We start from the raw sequence: 7,966 nt of genomic DNA on the forward strand, positions 1-7,966 counted from the left end.
ACATTCAATTTATGACTTTAAGTTTCTCCCCAAATCAATGTAATACATATGTATATTGCCATTTCCCATACGTTCATCAATATTTTTCCTCTGCCTACCTAATATAATATATTTTGATAAAAAGTTTACGGAAATCAAGAATATTGCAAAATTGGCAGTACATTATTAAGAGGAAGAGAGAGTGTTAGAAATTTTAGAAAAGCAACACAATCAACCTTTTTTCTCCTATATCAAATGATAAGTTATACAGTTTTTTTTTTTTTTTGAGAAATCAAAAAGAAAAGGCTAACTATTAATTTCGTCCTTTTTTTCTCCCATTTTCTGATAAGTAACATTATTATTTTTTCAAAGATATGGGTACAGAACTTGTATGTTTAACACACAAATCAAAATAGAAGGGCAGAGTGGACAATGAAGAAAATAAATTTGTATTGAAATATTGGTTTTTGAAGTAGTACGGATTGTCTACATGGGAAAGAAAGTTCGATTCTTCTTTAAATAACGTGTTAATAATGAGTCAAAAATGGCTGCGGTGGCTTGGGGGGTTACTCCTGTCCCACTCGGTTCCCTTGGAATCTACGAATCTACGAATCTATGTACTAATTATATTATAAAATAATTGGTATATTGCATACTTTTAAGGGAAATGCTAGAACTTAAAGAAATATTTAGAAAAATAGATAAATTTTCTAATAAAGAAGCATTTTCCGCAACTGCGAATCAGTTGATTCGAAGTACAATTTGTTCAGACGGCCCGTCCATATACGAAAGAAAATTCTATTGGTAGAAGTAGTGAACGACGAACGGAATGAGAGAAATATTTCCCAACAATTTTCTTCTAAATGTGCTTAAAACACAGTTAAAGGAAATATGTGCGTATTAATTTTTCTTTCAGGGGATAAACATAAGGTCCTGGGAGTCAATTTTTTCTTTTTTTTTTCTCACACTTTTTTCTAATAATTTTTATTTTTTTCATTCTGAAAATTGCTTTTTCATCTGAGTTTCATTACTATTATTTTATGGTTTCTTATTTTTTTTTTGTAATTCTATAATTTTCTGTAATAATATGAAATAACATTAAATAAGTAGTTTGACAATAATAATAATAAGGACGAAAAATAAATAAAGACGAAGGACAATTTTTTTTTTATAAATATTTGTGTTTGTTGTTTTGATTCCTTCAAAACTTGTATAGAAAACTTCTTAAAGGAAAAAATCACTTTCTTCAAACAAATTTGAACAACAAAAAAATTAAGCGAAAAACAAAAAATCACTATTTCTGAAGATATTAAATAACAGTTTAGTGTTTAGAGAACAAATTGTAAGTGGAAGGTTCTTATAACAAAATATAAAGAAGATGCATATCTCATTCAATTCAAATTAATATTAAGGTAAAGTCAGCATTAAGTTTAATAACGTTCCACGTTAAGGTTAAAGATAAGAAGAAGAACATTATTTTTTCAAATCGAAAGAGAAGTAAACGGGAGTGGATAACCATGTAGAAGAATTTTCCTATTACACTTGCATTAGTCTAAAAAGAATAGAGTACGTTGTGGCAATTTTATAATAGGTCGTTTTCTAACAGGTTTTTAAACGATACTGTCAAAGAAATGAAAGTACCAAACAAGTTTAAAAGCGATCTGTTTTGCAAAATGCGCTCTCACAGAACTAGTTTTCAATCATTTTTCAAAATCAATTGAGTAAACGCAAGAAAAAGAATGGATTCTTCAGAATCTTCTCAATGGTACCATACGAGACCGGATTTTAGCAAATTTCCATATTGATAGTGCTTGGAATATTTGTTCTTAATAGGCTCCAGTCAATAACCACAATTTCCACACAGCTAGGTTGGTCGGTTAATATCTTATCCTAAGTTTTCCCTCTTTTCGGTATTTGCCACAACGGGCCTATTTTGCCTAAGTGAGAACGAGCCTATCTATCCTACGATAGCCTTAGTGTGCCTCCAAATGTATTTTCATTCAGATTGCACAATATTCGTATAATATCCAATTTCTCGTATAACCGTTTAATAATATTATTAACACGATTTTTGATAAGAGGAGTGAAAAAAAATCTCTATTAAATCCACTCCAACTCTCTCACATTATCATCTCTTTCCATTCAAAAATTGTTTTGTTGTTGACCTAAAACACTGAAAATTGTTATTTTGACAATATCTTATCATCTACTCTATTATTATGTCCTTCATCTACAACACATACTTATTTAAACATAAACATAGTATTAAATGCAGTTAATGATGACCTCAGTGATATTATATTTTGATAACATTATTAGAAAATGTGAAAATTGAAGTGACAGAGTTTAGTTAGTAATGGCTGTTATCATCGTATAAGTAAGTAGATCGTATTAAAATAGTTATTGAAATTTACTAATATGAAAAAAATCAAAATATTTTCAAAATACTTGAAAATCTTAAAAGATTTAATCAAGGATTTCAATAAGACGTTCCTGTTTTTTTTTTGTATTTATTTATTTATAAAGATATTAGGCACTTTGATTTTGGGGCCAGTTTTGATAGAAAAACTAAATTCGAAAATATTTTTATTTTTATTGTTTTCTTATCTAAACACCATTATTATTGTAAAATACTCGGAATGTGTATAATATTATGAAAGTGATAATAAAATAAAAGATGAAGGATAAAAAGGATAAGTTCTAAAATAAATGTATAGCAAGGATTTTCTTTTTGTTCTCACACATGACTGAGACATTTTCTTGTTTTGTTGTCTGTTGTAAGGTTTAGTTTTAGCAAATAGAATGTGTGTAGATTGGTTTATCTTATATAATATGTTTGTTTTGTGGTCTTTTATTAAATACTTTTAATACGTATATCGTAATTCGTATATCGTAGTTTGTGTACGTTAAGCATATTGGAAATGAATTTTTTTTTTTTTTTTTTTATAAGAATTCGATTTGATTTTATCAATATTAGAATCTTTGATTTAGTCAGCATTTATTTTTAATTTTTTATTCTATTTCTGCTTCTGCTTCTTCTACTTGTTCTTCTTGGTTTTGCCAAATAAAATATAAATAGTTAGTGAGTTATACTCGGATTTCTAATGAGTGTATGTATGTGGATTAGCTATGAATTAATTTACTTATTGTATAACATTGATAAGTCCTTGATTTACTAATATTATTCTTTTAGTAATTCAATTATATTTTGTTAAGATTAGTTTTAGAGAAAACAAAATAAGATTTTTCTCTTTTTCTCTAAATCTATATATAGTAGAAAAGTGTAATTATTATTAATATTTTATATTAAAGTTAAATGTGAAAAAATAAAGTTGTAATTTACTTGATTAAACGTTACATAACGGCATTTGTACAATATAATAGTAAGACTATTAATTAATTGAAATCATAATTAACGCAAAGAATTTTAGAAATAAATTTTTTTCAATGAGAAATATGCGTGCTTGTGGATAACTATGGTGATGAGTTTTAATTGTGTATGTTTAAGTTACGTCTTTTAGTTGAATTTCTTTCTTATATATCTGTCAATCAATTGTTTATGATTTGTTTTCACTAGCTTTTAGAGAATATAAGCGTTCCACATATTTTTATTCATTCATATCTCTCAATTTTCTTCGTTAACGAAATATGACCATGTATGTCCACTTTATCGTTCATTCTGCCGTTTTTAATTCTGTCAAAACGTCTTTTTTCTTGAAAATTTCCCGCTCCAGAGCAAGTCTAACCAACAACGTCTTAGCCTACCAAAGAAGTTTTTGGTCCATGAATTGGTTTATCTATTTCTTCTTTAATCTTTTTATCTGGGGTCAGATTGTTTCATGTTTTATTGTTATTACCCATAAATTTCCGTCTAATAAAATAGAGTCTTAACTAGGTAGGTGATTAAACTGCTGTAGTTCATATTCCAATCACACATATTGTTAGCAGTCATCTGAATGTACTCCTTATTTTAGACATTATGTAAATATGTCTAAAATAAGGAGTACATTCAGTATTTCTTTCAAACTTTTGCAGAGTCCATGGGAAACAATAGTAGGGAGCTAAAATCATCATTTCCAATCAGAAGTATGTTTGGTCTATTCTCATTTATTCTTTTTATAACAAAATTTGCCAGACATTTCACATATATTTTTTTAAATTTTTGGTCCATTAATTGTAATACCAAAATTCAGCTCCTAATTGTTTTGAATTCTATAAAAATTTTCAAATATTTTTTTAAACTTTAAATTTTTCTTACAAGTATTCGCTGGTAATGCGTTGTCTTTCACTTCTAATTTCAATCTCATCGTATTCCTTTATATGCTTCTATTTGGAGTTTAATATAGCCGCAAGGTAATATATGGTAATAATTCATATACAAATAAATAAAAGGAGATTTATTTTTGAAGGTATAATTTAACTTTTTTGTTATATTTTTCTTCATTTTATTATAGTTACAATTTGTATATATGGTGTTGTTCTTCCCAAATTCCATTTCTTTATTGGTACCTTTACATTCTTTCCATTTCTTTGGTGGAATTTATTGTTTAACACTTGAAAACATTGCTATCCTATACTTTTTCTATGTACTTTAATACACACATTTTACTTATATATATGTATGTAATATGTATAAAATTAAAATAACTTTTGCCCTCGAAAAAATTAAAAATAATAAAATATCAGTAACAAAATGCGATATATAAGAGTATGTAAGTAATAAGGAGATAAAATAAAATGCAAAAATGATGTATGCGATATCCACCTATGTTCGTGAATGTACAACAGCACACCTCTTACATGCTCTTACATGCAGATTTTTTCTATAATTCTTGTTCTTTTCCTGTGTCTGTTAATGAAATGGTTAAAAAAAATGCCAGTAAAATTAGATATAGATTCTTTAAAACGGTAGCATCATTTTAGTTCAACTCAAATGTTTATACGACTATACTCGAAAACATTTTGTATATTTTCAGTATAGGTATGTCAGATATAGTCCAGTTTTTAAAGATTTTAGGAAGATTAACTAGAATATAAAATGTGATTTGTTTTTTTATTCTTTATGGTTTAACACTCTTGATTTTGGATATAATTGGTAGCTGTGTGTACTTTTAGAACGTAGTATTGAATTTTAACCTGATATATGAAGGGGATATTTGTTTTAATTGTATATATATCGGATATTTTAATATTCTAATATATTTTAAATATGTTTTTGAATAAATAAAGTGCGATTGTAAAATTTAAGATAAAAATTTTCAAATATTTTCCAATTACATAGTGTTTCATTCGCAATACGAACTATAAAGCTGTTGATTTTCATTGTGATATTCAACGCACTATTGAAAACCTGTACGAAATTATAAGGTTTGCAGTTCTTGGAAGCTATTTTTCATTTATGTAGGGCATAGTTAAAGTCTCGATTAGGATACTGATAACAATAATTATAACAATTTTAAAAATTAATAGTGGGATACGCACATTTTTAGAACATTTTCTTGAGTATATTTTGGTGTAATCAATTTATTTTGCAGATTTAGATTTAATTAACGATTTTAACGAAAGTATAGGTTCCACGAAAACCTCAATTCTGGATTAGAAATAGTCATTTCTCAATTAACATTTACTTAAGTAAATAAATACTTTAATAAAACTCAATTACAATTTTTGTATTGCGTTGAACTATTGAAGCACATGGAGTACCCACATATAATTAAAATATTTATGATATTTCGGAGATGCTCAGGACACTCTATATTCTCAAATGGAATACTGTTAAAATCGAAAACCAATATTTAAATAATTCATCTTTTTTGTTATTTTAGTTAAATAATAAATTTTAAAATTTAAAAAAAAATTTTTGTACGGCAATATCCTTGAATCAATACAAACAAGAACACTTTAATTGTACAAAATACAAACTGTGGATAAAGAAAAGTAAAAACCGAATTATTTTTTCTCTTCTACTTGTGGCTTTATTTGCGAAACTCCAGCATTTTACTTACAAACGCCAACTAGTTTCTTAAGAGAAAAGGTTTTTACTACACATTTTATTTCTACTCTTGCGTGAAAAGTAAAAATTCATGTTAAATTTATTGAATTTCCTGGTATTCTGATAATTTCCAAGGTAACAAATTCCATGTTATCTGCAATTTACTTAATCTTTTTTTAAATCTATTATTTCTTTCTTATGTTTTCTTTTATCGAGATCTTATTTCTTGTATTAGACAAATTTTTTGTTTTATAGTTTGCAGCCTTTTAACCCATAATCTTCCATTAGAAAAGTTGATTTGCTCTTAAACCTTTTCTGATTACTTCCTCTTACCGATTTTCATTCCAATATTCAATACGATTGTATTAATTAATCGCAGCTTCTTAAACTATAATTTTTTAAGAGATTTTATTAAAACTTTATGGAAATTTAAAGGATGATTTAAATATTTTTAGTGCTAATAAAATTTTCTTTATAAAAAATGTCATTTTAATATGGGTTCTTAATTCCCAAAAAAAGAAAAAAAGCATTTTAATTCATTTGAAATTAATTTCAATGTTCCATAAAAATTAAAAAGAAAAAAAGTAAGAAATGAAATTTCCCCCTTTTCTTTTCGGTTTCTTGCTTCTTTTATTTTTTTTAACTTCTTTCGACCCTATATTATAATATTGTTAGCTGTTTGCCTCCACTTTAAAATAAAATTTGAAATGCTTATAATAATCATCCGCCGGCAAAATATCCAGCCTCTCTCTTAGAACATTAAAAATAAAATTTATGACCACTTTAAGCTGTTCAGAAAGAAATGAAATGAAAATGAAAAAAAAAAACAATGAAAAATTTAAAAAAATTTCTTTATGACCCCTTATTAAAAAAATGGCACAAAAAAAAAAATAATACAGGACATTTTTAAACATAAAGTACATTGAAAGAAATGATGGAAAAAAATTAAGGAATAAAAATACTTGAGCACAATCAAAATTGATATTTGTTTCAAATTTTCCTGTTCTTTGGCTATATTGTAAATTATATTGTTATCCATTGTCCTTTTTCATTCTTGTTCTTAATTTTTTAAAATATGCTTGCATCTTAACTTAAAATAAAAAAAAATTTTACAAAGAATAAAAAGACCAAAAATATTTTAAGAGGTTTACAGGAAGCAAGAAAAAAAAATTGTTCCTTTTAATAAAATAGCGTTAAAAAATTTACAAGGACATTTTTTTCTTCTATGGGAAATTTTTGGAAAGGACATGACTTTAACAAAAAAAAAACCAAAGTAAAAAAAAAAGTCAAAAAAAATTTCTTTTATATTTCGTTGGTATGAGAAATGTCCCACGTATTGCAGACTAAATCTATGGATATTACGTTAAAAAAGGGTGAGGTAAGGAAAAGTTTTCCAAAAACAAAAAAATTATCGTGAATATGGACGGAACATGACGGAATATGATGGTCAATCTTACAGGAAATGGAACTGTTTAGGCATATCTACAGGTTTAAGAACATCATATGTATAACACAGTCTTTATAATTAATGATCTGTTCCAAGAAGTCCTCTAATTATAGCTGCAGTGAGTTGGTATAAAATCGACCTATGTCAATCTAAAAAATCTAATTAATAATCTATAATTAATAAAATTATTTTCAAGGACTGTTTCAGAACAAAAACTATGTTTATGTCAATTATGATAACAATGTCAAGATATAAGATGTGGTGAGTGAAACATCTCCGTTAGTGTAGGCCTAATAATTTGTTCTCTTCGATTTTAAAGTTATTCGCAGTTTTAAAGAAGAACCTAAATTTAATTGCCTTGTGAATGATTTTTGGAATTGAAATTTTTAATAGTCTTGCTTTTGGTAAAGTATTACGTGTTTAAGGTTGTCTAAGTGAGTTTAGTACATTTCGACTGATTTTCATTTTCAACTTTATCTTTGGATAATTTTTAATGTCACCATTATTTTTTAATAACTTTCTTTATTCTTCTTGTTTTTTTTTTTTTG

The sequence above is a fragment of the Condylostylus longicornis genome, unplaced genomic scaffold (assembly GCF_029603195.1).
Source record: "Condylostylus longicornis isolate FDR11 unplaced genomic scaffold, ASM2960319v2 ptg000022l, whole genome shotgun sequence".
In the NCBI taxonomy this organism is placed as follows: Eukaryota; Metazoa; Arthropoda; class Insecta; order Diptera; family Dolichopodidae; genus Condylostylus; species Condylostylus longicornis.